The sequence below is a fragment of the Canis lupus genome, chromosome 12, assembly GCF_011100685.1.
Source record: "Canis lupus familiaris isolate Mischka breed German Shepherd chromosome 12, alternate assembly UU_Cfam_GSD_1.0, whole genome shotgun sequence".
NCBI classification, from domain to species: domain Eukaryota; kingdom Metazoa; phylum Chordata; class Mammalia; order Carnivora; family Canidae; genus Canis; species Canis lupus.
This window is the reverse complement of record NC_049233.1, coordinates 22,580,146-22,600,526: the sequence shown is the minus strand read 5'-3', so window position 1 is coordinate 22,600,526 and position 20,381 is coordinate 22,580,146. Positions and strand designations below refer to the sequence as shown.

Here is a 20,381-nt window from a genome sequence, read left to right as displayed (position 1 = left end):
TAGCTAGTAAAATACTCTGCATGTGCAGGTTCAACATTGTCCATTTCCAAGTCATTTATGACCAAGTCAAAAAGTACACAGGCAACTGACAAATATACTATGAGCAATGCACAAAGTGAGAAAAAAGGATTTATAGTGTAAATAAATTGCAATATTTCTTTACAAAGGATACAAGATCTCTATTTACCAGAGAAGCAGTCTTGAACTGGTACCATTGCATGCAAAAGAGAGACTTTACCCTTAGACTCGGGCTGATTCAGATTGTGTGGTGCCTGAAACACATTCAATTGTATGACCCTCTCTTTAAGGAAAACAGTATAAAAGTGTTAATAAAAATAAGGGATGAAGGTACATATTTATTAGGAATGAGAAATCCCAATAAATAAAAAAACTAAATGGCCAAGTGCCATAAATATCACACAATGCGGAAAAATAATATGTCAGTATCATTAATTAAAAATCTGATACACTTGTCTAAAATTTAATTGCCAACAATTTGTGGTACATATTCTCTACCTCTTCACATGATAGCAATGTTATAATTTTCTGAGAGGTAATATTCAATTGCTCCTCTGGCATCATTGATAGAAAGCTGGGTGTATTTTTAAAAATTATTGATTCAAAAGTTTCTCTCTCTGTCACATTTCTTTATTGATAAGGTTACATCTGCCCAGAAAGGGCTTCCTGTATGGAGGTGAGTCATAAGAGAACTGCAATGATGCTGCTGGTTCCGTTTGACCACATCTTCCCTGTATCGTCACCTCTTCCCAAGCCAGCTCTCACCGGGCCATTGATGCACAGGCATGATGCAGTCATGATGCTTGGGCATAGTAGCCCCTAAGTAGGCAGCAATGGAGCAGATTCCAAATGAATTCTTTCTTCTTTAAGTCAAAGATGGGGCCTAGATACATAACAAGGTCTAATAGGCACAGATCTAACTACTGAAGGTAAAAATGGTAGTCTATTGGCTTGTCTTCAGCCCTAGCCACCATAATGAGATAGAGGGTGATACCCAAGCTGGGCAGCCTACCATAATCCCAGCACTTCTCCGCATCCACTATGGAGAGGGCTCCAAGATATGCTTTATTAGATTCTTGATAAAGCTATCTCTGATTATAATATTTTATGTATTCATAGAGGAGTAGGAGATGGCAAGTAACACCCCATGGTTTATGCAACAATGGAAGTTTCCTAACTAGGGAAATGACCTATTGGAAAAAAGAAAATCCAGGTGAGTCTGAATATCAGCATTGCCTTTGTCCTAGAGACCTTGGGTTCTTTCATTGAGCAAGCTCAGTTTTGCTAGCCAACTTTATTTATCAAAACTTTAAGAGAGAGAGCCAACAGAGGCATTTAGGAGAAAAAGTATACACTCTGCAATGCTATAAAAGAGAATGGGCTTTGGTTCCAGATAGACTATGTCTGGCTCTACCCCTACGCATTTCTGTTAAATGAGAGCAATACATATTGTGGACTGTTGAGTAGAGATTAAATGAGATATATGTGCAAAGGACAGTGCACTGCTTGGCCTATATGTGTTTACTGTTAAATCCCAACCATCTCCCCTGACCCAATCAAAACCAATATGCTCCACCAGTGATGTAAGTTTCATTGCAATAAACAACTTGGCAGGCAGGGAGCCTTCCTGAGCACTGCCAATTCAAATATGCATCAAGTAAGTCACAGCTGATATCAATTTCAGTACTCTTTGTCTAACATCACATTTTTTAGTTTAGCATGTCATGTCTCCATCCTTGCTGTAAATTTCCAATCCCTTGACTAATTTTGAATGTATTCCTAATAAGGGTACTTTGTATTAATGGCTTACTGACTTCAACACTTCATGTGAGTGACTCCTGCTACCCTGTTCAACCCACTAAATTGAATTTCCTTCAGCATCATTGCTGGGCTGCTTGGAACTTGGAATTACTCAAGCCCTGTAGCACCGAGGAGCTGGCTACAAAGCTAAGTCATTCGATTTCATCTAGTACATTCATGCTTCTCTTCCCTGCTGGCTTATGCTGCCAAGTACTCAGCAAGTAGGAAGGTCTGATGCAGTCATTTAAGCTACTTCCTAAAGAGGTACACAAAACCATTCCAAATAACATGGTTGAAAATATATATTAACTCCCAGGATGACTAGTCTATAAAAACTGCATGTACTTGAATAAAAATTGTAAAGGCCAAAATAATACGAAGAACTTTACCTTCATTACTTCTCTTATTCATCAGAACTCCATAAGGGAGCTACTAAAATTTCTTCCATTTTATAGATCAGAATTTGGCAAAATATGGACTTCGGGTCTGGCTTGCTATCTGTTTTTGTGTGGCCCAATGAACCATGGATGATTTTTAACCTTTTAAGTGGTTGAAACATAAAAAACAGGAAGAATATTTTGTGACGTGAAGATTATTTGAAATTCAAATCCTATATCTATAAGTAAAGTTTTATTGACATACAAAACAGCCACATCCATTTGTTTATGGGTGCTTTTGCTCTACCAGGCAGAGCTAAGTAGTTGCAACAGAGACCCTATAGCTGGCAAGGCCTAAAATATTTACTTTCTGGTCCTTTATAGAAATCTTTGCTGACTCCATTTACAGATAATGAAGCTAAGGATTGGAGAATTCAGTAACTTACCCAAGTCTACCTAACAAAAAACTAAGATAAAATCTGGGTCTGATTTGACCCAAGAGATCATACCTTAGCAACTGTACACTGTTACTATAGTTCTGGTTGTTATGAAATTCAGTGAATTTCACACACAAAAAGTAAATCACATTTAATTGCCGTAGGCATATTTTCTATCTTGACCATTACAGATAGGTTTGGCAGGAGGTGACTGCTACCAATTCTATAAAATGGTGTGTTGGTGAATTTATAAGGACAGCATTTTGCTTTGCTGACATCTGCATGGCACAGTGAAGTTTTGGTCCTATTTCAGGTGGAATGATTGCCAACCCTGATATTATAACCCTTCTACTTCTAAGCTAACTTCAAAAGCTCAGCACATATGTTAGGCTTTTGGAATTGGATGAAAGGTATGGGACTATGCCCAAGAAATAATTACAAATGATTATTCAAAATTATACATTCAGTTAATTGCCAGTAAAGAGAAAAAGTAATCCCTTCCTCATTTCAGAAGCCAGAAATAGCGGCAAAAGACTCAATCCATTAAATAAGTGAAAAAAAATGACATCATCATAGTCATTATCATAGAACAGCATCTTAATATCCAATATTCATTTTAAGATTAACTTTTAAATACATTTATAATATTATTTTATTTGCACTTCAATAACTATTAAATTTAGAGGTAATAATTGAAAATAATTGTAGTCTGTTTTTGTTCTTTTTCACCGTAGTGGCATACAATGCTAATCTTTAAGAATTCCATTTGCATACATTAGAGCATACAGCTAGGACCAGGAAGGATGAAGGGACACAATAGACTCCATCTCTGCAGAGACTGGGGCACAGTGACAAATTAATAATTAGCATTGTGATGATATACTGACTTACAAGTTAACAAATTCAAAATTGGTCTCACATGCTATCCTCATTGTCAACAGTATTAAGATCTTTGGGCTGAAAAGCAATCTACTTATTTTGTGTCATGACTTCCCACTCTGAAAGGTTTCATCCTTCAACTATTATTTCAACTATATTGCTATATTGTATCTTAAAGATACTTGTCTTTGTGACTTGGCAGTGAAGGTAAATGGCATATCTTGGACAAGCCCTGGTTTTGTTAGACTAGCATTTACCTTCAGTAAAAGAGTAAAAGAGAAAGGCTTAAAAAAAAAAAAAAAAAAAAAAACTCTAGGTAAGAAGCTAGGGCATATGTATCAGAATATTATAAAGGATAAAGTAACTTGCTGAAAATTACAGCTGGACTTCCTATTTCAAATTCCATTTGTAAGGTGCTTAGAAATTGCCATTTCATCCTAACAAGTTAAAAACTGTACAGACTAAAAAATCAGTGACTGTCTTGTATCTGTAAGAGAAGGTAAGACACTGGTAAAAACACTGCCCAAAAGACTGAAAAGACACACAGGTCATGGCTCACCAGAGCAGAGACTGACAAGCAGAAATCACCATGGCATCCAGGGCCAGAGCATGAGAACCCAAACTAAAATTGAAGAATTCCTCGAATTTTGGTGTGAACTTCTCCAAGAATTAAAGTTCTAGGGGACTCCAGTCATAGTGGCAGCCTCTACAATATTGGGAGATTTACCTAGAGGAGCTCAGTCAGATTCCCATGGGGAGAGTGGGAATGGAACCATTTTGGAATACTCTACAGGGCTCTGTTCTTAACAGGGTCTGCCCTCTGGTGAAACTAGTTAACCAGGGCCTAACCTGCTGGGATATTAATAGAGAACCTAAAAAACTCAGGTAAGAGTAATACCCAAATCCTGCCCATTGTAGCCATCCTGTCCCATACTCGTGTAGTTAGTGGTTCAGAGCCAGAGGGTCACTAAAATACTGACACCTAATCATTGGACTATGATTAGAATGCTAAAAATGCTTTCTCTTCCCACACATATCAGTACTACATTACTAAAGCCAGTTTATAGCAGTTCCTTTGACCCAGCACATTGTACCCCCATCAAGAAAAGATTGCAAGGCACATTAAAAGGCAAAAAACTCAGTTTGAAAGGATTGAGCAAGTGTCATAACCAGACATGGCAAGAATGTTGGAATTATCAGACTGAGGATTTAAAACAGCTTTGATTAATATGCCAAGGGCTTTAATGGATAAAGTACACAGCATGCAAGAACAGATGGGTAGTATAAACATAAGATGGAAATCCTAAAAAAGAACCAAGAAGAAATGAGGTAGGTACAAACCACAGCAACAGAAATGAAGAATGCCTTTGGTGGATGGGCTTATTAGCAGACTGGATACAGCTGAGGATGGAATCTCAGCACTAGAAGGTGTAGTAGTAGAATCCTAGAAAACTGTAAAGCAAAGAAAACAAAGAAGAATATCAGAACACAATATCAGAAGACTGTAGAACAATTACAAAAGGCAAATACAAAATGATATGCATCATGTGACTACCAGAAGGAGAAGAAAAAGAAAGGAAGAGAAAAAAATATTTGAAACAATAATCACTGGGAATTTGCCCAAATCAACATCAGAAACCACACCATACATCCAGGAAGCCAGAAAAATACCAAACAGGATAAACACCAATAAAACTATAACTCAGGGATCCCTGGGTGGCGCAGGGTTTGGCGCCTGCCTTTGGCCCAGGGCGCGATCCTGGAGACCCAGGATCGAATCCCACATCGGGCTCCCGGTGCATGGAGCTTGCTTCTCCCTCTGCCTATGGCTCTGCCTCTCTCTCTCTCTCTCTCTCTGTGACTATCATAAATAAATAAAAATTAAAAAAAAAACTATAACTCAGATGTAGAGTTCAGTAATCTATCAGTTGCATATAACACTCAGTGCTTATGTACATCTGAAACTAATGATGTACTATATGTTGGCTAATCGAATTTAAATTAAAAAAAACTATCTCAGAATAACATTTTAAAATTAGAGAAAATCAAAGATAAAGAAAAACAATCCTGAAAAAAAAGCCAGAAGAAAAAAAAAAAGTATCTACCAAGGAACAGAGATAAGAATTATATCGGACTTCTACTCAGAAACCATGCAAACAAGAAAAGAGTGGAGTGAAATATTTACTATTGAGAGAAAACCACCTATGAACCTAGAATTCTGTACCTTGTGAAATTATCCTTCAAAAGTGAAGGAAAAATACTTTATCAGACAAACAAAATGGGAGGGAATTTGTTGCCAGTAGACCTATTCCCCGCCTTAAAAGAAATGTTAAAAGAACTTCTTTAGAGAAAAAGAATATGATATAGTTAAAATGTGAATCTATATAAATAAAGGAAGAACATCAAAGAAGGAACAAGTAAAGGTACAATAAAAACGTTTATTTTTCTTAATTGATTTAATACATAACTATTCAAAATAATAAGAGTAATTATGCATTCAATTACATATGCACATATATTTTTATATATGTTAAATGACTTACAGCAATGATACAAAGGATGGGAGGAAGAAATTAGAATTATTTTATTATAAGGTATTTACACTTCACACGCAGTAGAATAGTGTTATTTGAAAGTGGATTTGGATGAGCTGTAAATGTATTTTGCAAACTCTAGGAAAACTACATAAAGCATAACTGATACTCTAAGAAAGAAGAAAAAGGAATCATATAAAAATGCTAAATTAAAACCATGAAAGTGAGGAAAAGAGTGGAAGGCAAATAATAAGAGGAACAAGCAGAAAACAGTAATATAGTAGCTCTTATTCCAATTATATCAATAACCACTAGAAATATAAATGATCTAAATGCACCAATTAAAGACAGATTGTCAGAGTGGACCAAAAATATGGCATAATTATATGTTACTAGGAAGAAATATCCTTTATTTTATTTTTTTAAAGATTTTATGTATTTATTCATGAGAGACACAGAGAGGGAGCAGCAGAGACATAGGCAGAGGGAGAAGCAGGCTCCATGCAGGGAGCCTGATGCGGGACTCTATCTTTGGACTCCAGAATCACGCCCTGAGCCAAAGGCAGACACTCAACCACTGAGCCACCCAGGCATCCCAAGAAATATCTTTTAAATATAAGGACATACATAGATTAAACATAAATTCATGGGGGAAAAAATACCATTTTAATGTTAATCCAAAGATAGCAGGAATAGTTATATTAATTTTAGACAGACTATATGTCAAAGTAAGGAAAGTCATCAGAGATCAAGAAAGGCATCACATAGTGATAAAGGGATCAGCTTTCCAAAAATACATTTTCTTAATATAGATGTGCCTAACAAGAGAGCATCATATTCCTTAAGGAAAAACTAACGGAATTTCAAGGAAAAGTAGACAAATCCACTACCATAGTTTGAGAATTTACTACCCCTCTCTCAGAAATGTATAGATCCAGCAAGCAGAAAATCAGTAAGGATATAAATAAACTCAACAACTTCATCTATCAACTGGATATAAGGGACAGCTACAAGCCATTTCATGAGGCAACAATACACATTTTTTTCTGAACCAAGAGAGACCACATTCTGGTCCATAAGACACACCTTTGCAAATTTAAGGGCCAGAAATTATATAATGTCTGCTTTCAGACCACAGTGGGACTAAACCAGAAGTCATTAACAGAAAGATAACTGGAAAATCCCCAAATATTTCGACATTAAACAACACAGTTCTAAATAACACATGGGTCAGAGAAGAAATCTCAAATTTTAAAATATTTTGAGCTAGATGAAAATGAAATCACAACTTATCAAGATTTCCAAGATGCAGAGAAATCAGTGCTTAAGAGGAAAGGATATAGCATTGAAATGCATAGATTAGAAAAGAAGAAAGATCCAAAATCAATCGTCTAATTTTTCACCTTAGAAAACTAGAAAAAGAAGAACAAATTAGGTCCAAGTAAAAAGAAGACAAGATATAGTAAGAAGTAGAGCAGAAATCAATAGGGAAATCAATAGAGAAAGTAGGAAGTCAATAGAAAAAAATCAACCAAAGCAAAAGCTGGTACTTTGAAAAGATCAAGAAATTGATAAGCAAATTAAAAGAGCAATGAGATACCACTACACTCCATTAGAATGGCCAGAATCTAGAACATCGACACATTAAATACAGGAGAAGCTGGAGGGCAAGAGGAGCTCTCATTCATTGTTGGACAAAATGCAAAATGGTACAGTCACTTGGAAGACAGTTTGGCATTTTCTTATAAAACTAAACAGATTCTTTCCATACAATCAAGACTTTGCACTTCTTGGTATGCAAATACCATGTGGAATATTATTTAGAAAAATAGTAAGTAAATAACTAAAAGGAAAGGAGTTATTAAGCCATTAAAAGATATAGAGAAAATTTAATGCATATTATTAAGTGAAAGAGGCCAGTCTGAAAGTGCTACATACTGTATGATTCTAACTATACAACATTTTGGGAAAGGCAAAAGCATGGAAACAGTAAAAAAATCAGTGTTTGCAGAGGGTGGGAATGGAGGACTAATGAATAGGCAGGCCACAGAGGATATTTAAGGCAGTGAAATACTCCATCTGCCATTACAATGACTGATATACATCATTATACTTTTGTCCAAACCCATACATAGAGTGTAAGACACCAAGTGTGAACCCTCAGGTAAACTGTGGACAATGAGTGATTGTTACGTGTCATTGCAGATTCATCCTTGGTAAGAAATGTACCTTCCTTATCAGTGGTGTTGCTGATAGGGGACAATAGGCATGTGGGGGTGGGGCAGGGAGCATAGGATAAATCTCTGTACTTTGTGCTCTCTACTCAACTTTGTCATAAACCTACAACTGCTCTTAAAGTTTTTAAATAAGAAAAACTAAAGCAAATAAGATACCCTTAAACTGTCTTCTTACTTTTAGTGCCTTTATCTCATTTTCTGGACAAAACTTCCTTCAAACTGAAGCTACCTCATATAGTAAATAAATGATGTGTATCTTTGCCTGGTTATATTTCTTCCTTCCTCCCAGTCCTCTTAGGATTTTGTCTGCATTCCTCCTGTACTTTTGTTTCTTATTATTGCTGTTTGTTAACTTGAGTCATTCTGGCAGATTCCGTATACTGTAAACTCTTTGTGGGCAGGTACTGAATCTTATAAAGGTATTTTCATCTCCTGCGATAGCGGCTTAATGACAAATCATTGACTTCAATTGGATAAAAGATTTAATTGTGTAAATGTACATTATAAGGCAAGATGTGTGCTTTTGTTTGACACACACAGAGAAACCATTATGCACCACACAGTTTCTTGTGTTAAACTAATAAATACCTAACTACTTTTACTGTCTGGTTCGCTTTGATATTTTGCAAAGAGAAAGATTAGATAAACAGGAAGTGGAGAGGAGCAAGGAAGGCAGAAGATGTCATACTGGAAGCATTAGAGTGCCCAATCTGAACCTGGTTTTTAGTATAATCTTCCTTCCAGGTACAGTCAGAGCACCCAAGCATGTTCCTCCTTTCTCTCTCTGTCTTTAATACTTATTAAATATTTAGTATATGCAGAAAACTACTCTTTAGGAGCCTTAATATTTTGTATTCTAAGTGCCTCAAATTAATTTTGCTGAGGTGGATAAATATGATTGTTTATGCTAATTTATGATAATAAATCTGATCTGCACAGACTTTATGGTTAAGACACTAGTGGTCATGCCATGTTTTTTGAACCATATCAGTCCAATGAAAGATGAGTCAATTCTAAAACATAACATTTTTTTTTCTTTCATAGGCTTTGAAAGCTAATTGTCTCAGTTCAAATTCTAATTCTACCATTTACTAGGTCTTTGTACTTTGAGATCATTAAGGAAGTTCTATAAGCATTCAGTTTCCTTGTTGGATACATGGAGATGATAGCTGAGCTTAGCCAGTAACATTTCTGTGAGGATCAATTGAAATAATATATTTAAAATGCTCTCTACATTATTGGCACTCAATAAATACTATTAATAATATTGTAATTAGGGATCCCTGGGTGGCGCAGCGGTTTAGCGCCTGCCTTTGGCCCAGGGCGCGGTCCTGGAGACCCGGGATCGAATCCCACATCGGGCTCCCGGTGCATGGAGCCTGCTTCTCCCTCTGCCTATGTCTCTGCCTCTCTCTCTCTCTCTCTCTCTCTCTCTGTGTGTGTGTGACTATCATAAATTAAAAAAAAATAATAATAATAATATTGTAATTAGAGTTGATCTACAGCTGCCTCTATTACGGATCTCTTGACCTCTGGGTCAGACATATTTGAGTGGATAGTTAATGCTGATAAAATTTAATTTATTAACTGAACTATAATAAGCTATTATTTGTTCACTCCAAATGCTTTATATAAAGAGAACTGTCCCAAGCCTCCAAGTCCTTGGTATTTTCTCTCCATACTTAACAAAACAGAATCACTAAGCTTGATGATCTATCCCTTTTTATTTTAATTTTTTAGCTAGCTTTAAATAGTATGATGTGTTCACATATATCTTATAATTCATTGGTTATTTAATCTGAATAGAATATAAACCCACAGTACATTTTTAAAAAATCTAGTTCTAGTGTGTTAGTCTTAAAAGGATGTTGACACAGTTACTCAATATGCCTTTACTGTGAATATATGACACTGATTCAAGAATTGAGAGGGTTTAATTGCTAAAATGATTAATTTTACTATTATTTCTGAAAATGAAATTTTTGTGAGGAGTATTTTATTGGATTCTACTCAAGTTTACTAAAATCATCATTGGCGTTAGGAATACCTTTATAAAGTTCAGAATTCACGTTTGATGTCCAGATTATTTAATAAAGTCTTTTGTGCTACATGTTAGCCAGATCAAAATGATTGCAACCATAGAACTCTGGAGCAACAGCAAATGAGCTCCCTTGTCAATGAATACAGCAAAATATTTAGAAAAAAAGGAGAGTCCATCATCAGATGGCAAATTAAATTATATTTTGAAGATCTATCAATGATATAGAGTATATAACTTCTAATCCAATTTCACATATCATTTATTAAACATAAAATACATTAGTCTGGGGGTACCTGGGTGGCTCAGTCGGTTAAGTGTCTGCCTTCAGCTCACATCATGATCTCAGGGTCCTGAGATCGAGCCCCACATCAGGCTCCTTCTTCCTCTCTAATTCTAATTCAATTCCTTACAAAAAGGAGAAATTTGACATGTGTGCCAGGAAGTCTAGGAGCAAACACATGAAATCATTAACTTAAGTAGCATGTTTGTCATGGATGCCTTTTCCTGATCCTTTCAGGTCCTAACTATTTTAGTCCTTTGACTAAATTAGAGAACAGTTTACACTGTGCCATACCTGCTCCACTTTCTCTGTGTAACCAGCTACAGCTCAAAGTCATTTTGGTATATAAAATGGATCTTGATCATATTCAGGGATATTCAAATAAACTTGAGATCAGCAATTTGAGATTCAGTGTCATGACACTCACTGCCAGTTTGACTCACCATATGGGTTAGTTCTACTTTCTAGTTGTCAAATCAAGTCCCTATTTCTAGAAAAAGAGTAAAACATAATGTTCTTCTTATTATATTTCCACCCCTTCCCACAGAGGATAGAATGTCCAGCCAAGCATGTGCTTCTGACTACCCACCTTATTAGCTCCTCTGAGAGGATGGATTGATTAGTAAGATTAATCAGAAAGAAAGTCATTGAACAGACCACTTTTCACCAGCATGCAAAAATGCCATGTGTGTTTATATGAGGATGAAACAGGGGGGTGGGCAGGAAAGAGGGTGGAGAGGAACAGAAGTACTGCAGGAAGCATCCAACAGACTCCTAGATCTTAGCTTTAGCACTCCCTTCTAGCCAAACTCTGAGTGTGGTGAGGATTGACTGCCAGGGTATCAGAGGCTTCTTTATTAGAGAAGGGAGAAAAAATAAAGTACAGAATTCAAACACTGACATTCATTCCCCAAAACTCTGATTTCTCAGATCTTGTCACTGCATCCCTGTTTTGTTCTCTAAATCCAGATTTTGGCTTGGACCAAAGATTTTCAGTTTTAGAGGAACTTAGTTACTCTATCAAGTCCCAAAATTAACTAGAATATGTGCTAGAAATCCTGTCAGGAGCAGGTTCCTGTGACCAGCCATAACTCCCTATGCCAACTACTCTCAGATGAACTAGTAGTTTGTATGTCCCCCCTTCCTGTCTTTGAGGCCTCATCTTACTCCATGTTACTACTGCCAAATGTTGGATTCTGTTTTGAACTAAACTGTTGTGATTTCTTGTTATATTTCCAACATTCTAAGTTTCTCTTTCCTCTCATCCTTCCACCTGAAGTAGTCAAACTCTCCCCATGCCTCATTAGAAATTATTGCAGTTTTAGCTCTAGGCTGTCGATCTTCTTTTACAATTGTGCTGTGGTTGCTTGGTCCCTGTCTGGTCATATTTTGAAATATGGTAACTTTACTTGGCTAAGAATGTCAGGACAAAGAGATCCTTTGTAAAAAAGTTTCACCTTTGAGTTTATGTTTCTGTCATGAAAAGCCATCTGGATAAGGAATAGCTCAATAGATAAAACATTTAAAGAGTTATCAAAAGCTTCTTTGTTACTTTTAGCCTATGGCAGTTTTGTGGTTGCTACCATCTTGAGAAATATTGGTATGCCTTATACAAGTTTGTATCCTCATCACGAATGTGGAAGAAGTATTTAAGAATACTAGCCAGCATCCCTCAGTAGGATGTCTGGCTGGCTCAGTTGGTAGAGCGTACAGCTCTTGATTTCAGGGTTGTGAGTTTGAGGTCCACAATGGGTGCAGATATTACTTAAAAAATAAAGTCTTAAAAAAAAGAAGAAAAAAAAACATAGATAGCATCTTGGATTTAAATCAAATCTCAGGAAAAGTCTCATTGACTATTTAAAATATATAATAAATAACAAAATAAATGTATTTTCAGCAGGGGAGACACATTTATTTTGTGGTCACTTTTTTTGTGAAAAACAACAAAACAACAACAACAGAATAAAAACTCATTTGCTTTTCTCTCCTTTTCCTCTTCTTTTTCTTTCTTTTCCTTTTCTATCTCTCCTTGGAAAATCTTACTCAGTGTGATTATCCAGTTCAATGCAGGTTACTTTCACATTTGTCTCCTTCTTCCCTCCTGAGCTTGGATACACACTATTAATTGTTGCCTACAACTAAACATCTCATGGGCATCTGAAATATAATACAATTGTAAATGACTCATCCTCATTGTCCCTGCCACAGTACACACCAAGCTGGCTCCTCCTTCTGTATGCCTTATCTCTGGTAAGGAAACCATGCAGTCTTCCAAGCTAAAAACCTAACAAATATCCAACGCTCATCCTTTTATTCTAATAAAAATCATATATTTGATTAGCAGGTATTTGCTCTAATCCCAAATTATTTAGCAACTTTGTTCCCTCTCATTCATCCTGCCGTGCCTCTGCATTAGTTTGTCACCCACCAACAGTTTTCTTGGGTTTACTGCAAGAGTCTCCTTGTCGAATCCCATGTCTTCACATTTCCTCCCAACCAATTCTCAGAGTCACTTCCTGGAACTTCTTTTTACAAAATCATCATTATCAGGGCACCTGGGTGGTTCAGTGGTTGAACATCTGCCTTTGGCTCAGGTCGTGATCCGGCGATCCTGGGATCTAGTTCCAAGTCGACTCTCTGCAGGGAGCCTGCTTCTCCCTCTGCCTATGTCTCTGCCTCTCTCTTTGTGTCTCTCATGATTAAATAAATAAAATCTTAAAAAAAAAAATCATCATCACCATCATCGTCACAGCAACAATAATCAAGTTTGCTCCATACTTAAGAGACTTCAAAGATTTCTCACTGCTTCCAAAATGCAGTCTAAACTTTAGCTCAACACATAAGATATATAATTCAGCTCTAAACTTTCTTTTCTGACATTAACTGCTCCTTCTTTGCACCCCGATAAACACTGAGATCAAACCACACAAACCTCTTCATTGTTGTACAAAAATGTCATGCCTTTTAAACATTTCTTTCTTTGTATATGCTTTCCTTCTGTCTAGAGTATATCCTCTACTTTATTTTACTGGCATTCAGTATTTCCATTATGGCTTCTCATATACAATACTGTTTATTTTTGACTCTTGGCTCACTAAACTGTGTTCCTGAAAGGAAGGGAATATAAGTAAACCATAGATATCAAGCGAACAATGGACATTTAATTTCAGTGACTGAATAATAAATGAATCCAAGGCAACATGCATAGTAATTACATCTATAAATAAGGATCTTGGTATTGTTAGAATAAGGTTGATAAATCAGTGAGTAGTAAATTGTTGAAGACATACACACTTAAAGGACGAAAACTCCAGAAAGATAACATTTTTTCTCTTCTGTTACTTGAAGAATGAGGAAAAACTTGACTCTACATTGAAAGGAACCCAAAGAAGGTTACTTTACATTCCCATAAAAGACCAATTCAGAAATTATGTCATACATTTCCAACATATAGTATCTATTCAGTCCCCCATGAGTAATGTCAGGCATACTTCAGAGATAGTGACCATGAATGATACAAATAAACACATTTTTAGGTATTTGATGTTATTAAGGAATAACTGATAGTGGTATTACAGTTACATCAGGAAATATTCATTAAATTTTAGTGATGCATAGTGAAAATACAAGTGTGACATCAAAGATTGCTTCAAAAATAATATGAAATGGTGAGGTAGTAAGAATGTAGATATGGCAACTTTACCTAGTGTTGATGGGTGTTTAGGACAGGTGATGGATAATGGAAATTCATTAAAATATCTGTCCACTTTTGTATGTGTTTGAAATTCTCTCAATATATTTAAACAATATATTCAAGAACACTTTCCATTCATGACCAGTGCCTACATAGTTGTGAACAATCAAAGTGACATCCAATACTTGTTATTGCTACTTGTAAGGCACTCTGGTACTTTCTATTTTTTTCTCTTCTCTTCTATTTTATTTTTTTAAAAAAACATAATGATGAATGATTAAATTTATTTGTTTTTGCTAATGAGTCATGGGAAAACACTGTTTTACACAATGGAATAATTCTTCATGTGATCATTTCGCCCCTGTCCAATGCACAGTGTTTTCTACATTTCATATTAAATATCAACCATCTCATAAGGCTCCCAAACTTTTAAGCATCTTATAGCTCCCTGATGTTGCTCCAGTTTTGTCACATGTCAAAATGTAGCATCTTAAAAATAAAGTGGCATATTAAAATTATGTTCCCAACTATATATTCGAATGGAAACATTACTTTGAATAAAACAGTATAGTTCCAAGTGATGAAATTGTATCCTTTATTCAAACTTGACCCTAGTATAAAAGGAGAGTCCTCTTGAACATACACTCTTCCCTATGTTCCACTCTGTATGTAATGTCTGTATTCTGGTTTTACTGGTCTTTCTAGAATTATGTTCTGATCGTTCTTTGACTTTGAAGCCACAAATAAATGTCCAGATTCATAGACTCTCCAGGCATCCAAGTCATTCCTTAGCTTGTTTGGAGAGCCTATTTTTCAGATTTTTAAAAAATGAATGTCATTCTGTGGTTTTACTTTTCCATATACCAAGGTGATTTTCTATCTTTTTTTCTATGGCACAAGCTAGGCTTCCTGGGATGGCGCCATCTACAAAAAAATAAAGACTTTTTATATAGAAGAATCCAGATAAATGATAAATTTGAATACAGTCCCACCGTACAACTTTTTTTACTGTCACCTCAACATAGTGATACTTTATTTCAAGCCTCAAACCTGTTCTGATCAAATAAACGTAATAAATAAGGAACAACTGTGTACCACTAAGTTCTTGCTGCTAAGCCATATAGATTATCTAAAAAGTGACAAACAACAGTTTGGGGGTGATTTGATAGATATTCATTTACAGTAATACATTTAAGAACCATAAAACTTGATAAAATGAACATACATATAAACTTACACATTGTGTTATAGTCTCTAGCCTTCTATAATTGTTCTTTTGTGTGTACATAATTTCCACAAATGTATGTTATAATCCTTGAGATCTGTACTCCATAATGTGGAAGATGGTATTTGGTGTCTGCTAGGTAATTTAATATTATGCATATTGAATTAAAGTGCAACTGGTCCTATTTCAGTATTACTCTGACATAGGAAGAAATAAAGACAAATATCCAGGCACAGAAAAAATAATTTGTTGAGTACATGAAAAAATTTACCTACAAATAGATTTTGGTGATTCCATATGGAGAAATATTATGAAAACAAACAAACAAACAAAACCTTTAAAAAAAAATAAAAGTTGAGTCAGAAGGAACTGTGGACTTAATCACAACATCTGGCTTCAGTATAGTCATGTTTCTGCAGTATCATCTCAACAGCATGGAGATGATGTCTTTACACTGAAGAAGCCTGACCCGGTGGGACAACAGACCTCCTTGGCTCTTCCTGCTGGGCTCTCTCCAGATGACAAATATTCTCGACACTGAATTACCATCAAGAAATACGCCAAGGTGCTCATGACCCAGCAACTAAACCCTGTGCTCTGAGGGTCCCTTAAATTTCATGTCTCTTCTGTCTCCTGATCCCCTGAGACTTCTTGAAACCAAGATCTTCAATCTGTGAGCCCTGAAGCCTTCTTACCCCCTTGCTCTTCGGAATCCTGTGTCATTGTTGCCTTTGATCACATTTGTGTGAGGCAATCATGGTAGCATCCCCCTTAAGGTAACCAGTTTGAAGCTTCTTTCCTTATTTTGAATCACTGTCAGGTTATTAAAATGATTTTAAAGAAAAAAATAAATTTGAATTTGGATAAGTCAATAATGGAGCCTGATGTAGAAAAGTAAGTAACTAATCTAAAAATCCATAATTTAGTGTGGATAAGGATCATGATCAGTTGCCACAGTTTAAAAACAGGTTTTGCCACTTAACCAAACTAAGGTGTATTGCTATCGTAGCACGTGGTCTGTGAGAATCCCAAACATTCTTAAGATTCCCTGACATGAGACAAAGAGCACTTAAAACTGACTTCTCAGGTTCGCTGTACATTAAGACATCTCACAATCTCTAAACCATTGCATTTAGGAATCTAATAAAAGTAAATGGGATTCTATCACTTTGACAAATGGAAAGGCTGTTACTTCATGAAAGTCACAGAAAGGCTGGGAGGGAACACGTGTCGCAAGCTGACACTGGCACAGCACCTGTGACCCACCTGCTGCCGCCCACCTGCCGCCCACCTGCCGCCTACCTGCCGCCCACCGGCCTGCCCCACCTCCCAGTCATTCTGCTCTAGCGAATCTGTGACCTCTGGTTTTCTATTTCTTGTAACTTGCTCAGAAACATTTCAAGCTAGATGATATTTATTATTTATTTATTTATTTATTTATTTATTTATTTATTTATTTTTAAAATTTTTATTTATTTACGATAGTCACACACACAGAGAGAGAGAGAGAGAGAGAGAGAGAGAGAGAAGCAGAGACACAGGCAGAGGGAGAAGCAGGCTCCATGCACCGGGAGCCCGACGTGGGATTCGATCCCGTGTCTCCAGGATCGCGCCCTGGGCCAAAGGCAGGCGCTAAACCGCTGCGCCACCCAGGGATCCCAAGCTAGATGATATTTAAATATTTTCTTTACCTTCACATGTTTAAAGTTCTAATTCCCAACATCTGAAAATCAACCTCTTTGTCGAACTTGGAGTTCACTGGAAAAATACTGCCAAGAGTTTAAAAGTTATTATCGCCTTCATCCAAGAAAACACATTTAAAAAATGCTGGTCCTACTATGCAAATATTTACCTGTGCCCTTTTTTCAAGGGCCCTCAAATCACATGGTAAATGTCTTTCATATTCAAAGACTTTTATGAAATACCAAATATTATTATTTTCATTATAATAAAGGAAATCAAGCACAAAGATGTTCAGTGCCAATACGTGGTTTGTCAGAAGTATATTCAGCTTTTCACTTTCCCTCTGTTCTTCCTTCCATTTTTATCTAATTTTATTTTAAAACAAAGTCTTTCATCTTATCATGATTGGAATGCAAAATATTCTCAAGTTTTCCCTCTGGAAATCAAATGAGATTAGTGCTTATAGACCCTCCCTTGTGCCAAGCACTGTGAAAGCACTTGATACAACAAATGTTTAACTCTGAATCTCATAAAACACGTTTAAAAAAAATTCTTTGCAAAGCTCAATACACATTGTTTTTTGTTGTTGTTGTTGAATTAGCAAAATATATAACAGAATTTTCTCTTCTCTTTAAAAAAGCAGTATTATATTCTGCTTGAGGGATAACAATAAAACATCAAACCAAGTTTAGACTCCCATGTGCATGAAAACTGCAGTAGGTAACTGATGCCAGCCTTCTGTGAGTGTCTCAAGTGACCACAAGGAGATATAAAAACAGGAAGAACCAGAAAACCAGTTAAGCAGAGGCATGCAGGCAGTACTTTTGAATAATCAGATATGACAAAATCATAATGTATTAAGATGACCTAAGGGTTTTTCTTGTGTCTAGGTGGAAATCAGAAAACCCTCATTTTTATAACTGTAACAAATTATACCTTATGACACAGAACTATTTGGAGAATTGCTTGTAAGCATGTATCCCCACTTCTCCTTTTTGTATGTATAACCCCCCCACCCCCCCCCCACCCCCCGTTGCTAACAAGCTTTGGAGCAGTTCTTCAGAGCAATCTGAAAGACTGCTTCCTAGGCTATGGTCCTCAGTAAGACAACTGATAAAGTATTTACTAACCTATTTTGAGGTTGGCTTTCTTTCAGTTGACAGTGTGGCAACCACAAAGGGACCCCAAAACAAACACCACTTTCTCATCTGGACTCCACCAGGAAACAGAGCTTTGGTACTGGTTCTTGTGCCCAAATGTGTCTTTACATTGAGTACAATGGACTGGGTAAGTTCTTCCTGAGATCCAGGGCTCCCCACTTGATAGATGATCCAGAGCTTTATTCATTGTTGTTATTTTTCTTTCTTCTGCAAAGTTAGGAAAAGGTGCCATTCTGCATATGAACCATATTTCAGGTCTTAACCTTTATTTCTTTCTCCTGCAGTCAGGAAAGAGCCCCATTTTGTACTTAACACAGGTTCCTGTTCCATCCTTTGTCCCTTCTTCCTGCGTACTTCAGAAAGGGGTGCCGTGCTGTGTAGAACACAGGTTGCAAGTCTATTGAGGGACAAAATTTTTATCTCAGAAATTAAAAATTCTTCAGAATTTTGCCAATTTGAATACTCGATGCTACAATGGCATAAATGAGAATCTGAAGAAATTCAAAGACAAGGGACAGGAGCTCCTCTCATTGGAGAGTGTAGAGGTTAATCTTACACCCTGTAGTGGTCTCGTAGGGATCCCCATTTACAATACAGATAATTTGGTTTCTCTATGGAGGGATACATATAAGAAACTTTTGCTCATCATTCTGAACACTTTCGTTTTAGCCCGACTTAATGGAGAGAAACACTGAGACACAAATACCATCAACCAACCCCAGGATGAGACCTGGAGGTACAAGGTCACTTTAATCAGCACACTGGTCCACACCTAAAACCCCTTAGATAGTACCAAGCATTTAAACCCACTAGGAATGAGATAAACCATTACAACCAGAAAAACAGGATGAGTAACACTTTCAACATTCCAGGGGATTCATGTTTAACACACATGGATCATATATTTGCAAGCTTCTAAATAAATGAGAAAATTATATTAAGGATGATTCTAATGTTCAAATAGCCTAACCGGGGATCTTTTGAAATACCTTGGATTTACCCACCCAACTCAAGAAAGCCAGCAAGAAAATCAAGAAATTCAACAACTGGAGTGGGAGGCATATTTTGATTGGTATTTAGAAGCTTCTAAAAAAAAAAAAACACTGGCCACATACTATGTATGCAAGAAACTAATAAGAACCTTTCTGAAATAGTGACAAAATTGAGCTTAAAATCATCAACTCCTGAAGAAGTATTTCCTTTTATTCCACCTTCTTTTTATCCTTTAAATGAGCTGCCAGGAGTGAGGTATTAAAATCAAAGCCTCCTTCTCCTCACCATGCTAAACCCATGGTGGCTTTATAGTCAAAAGTTGGCCAGATTAGAAGCTGAAATTCAAAGCCTAATGGTTTCTTTTAGGTCTTCTCCCCTAAATTAAAGTTAGAACTATACACCCAAGTGGAAAAAAAAGGAAGTTGAGGATAATGTAGTTGGATGGGTAGATAAACCTGTGATATTATTTAAATTGTCACCCAATTCCTTGAGGGATTCAAAGCAACTGTCTTAATCTTACAAATCTTTGCAAAACTAGACCTATGGCCCCAAAAACAATTCAAAGTACTTCAACCTGTCCTTTTCAGAATCTCCAAACCTCCCTTATTTAGGTCAAGGTTTGTAACCTCTCTGGTAACTCTTATCTAAATTATCCCTATTCCTGAATTGGAAGAAAAAAAAAAAAAAAAAGGAAAAGGAAAAAGAGGGCTTTTAAAAATTCAAATGAGTATAGAAACATGCCTGCTCAAAATCTAGCCCACAGCTTCTGAGAAAGTTTACTTACCAAAGATAATATAAATATGAAATGTCTTTCTCACAAATATTAAAACGAAGAGCTTTAACAATCTGAGGAAGTGTCCTTAACTTATTCTATCTGCCGAAAAACCCCAGTTTGGATCCAGTTGTTGTGTTGTAAACTCATGTGTTCTGTATTATCATACCCATCTTATGGTTAAAAAATTGAAAAACAATAAGACTTCTGCTTGAGAGTGTCTGTATTGTAGATTTGTGGTATTTTCCACC

General features: G+C 36.3%; 1 pseudogene; it reads left to right on the top strand.

Annotated features, from left to right (window-relative positions):
- Positions 1-15,929: 15,929 nt before the first annotated feature.
- LOC100688283 lies at positions 15,930-16,123 on the top strand (annotated as a pseudogene).
- The last annotated feature ends 4,258 nt before the right edge of the window (positions 16,124-20,381 follow it).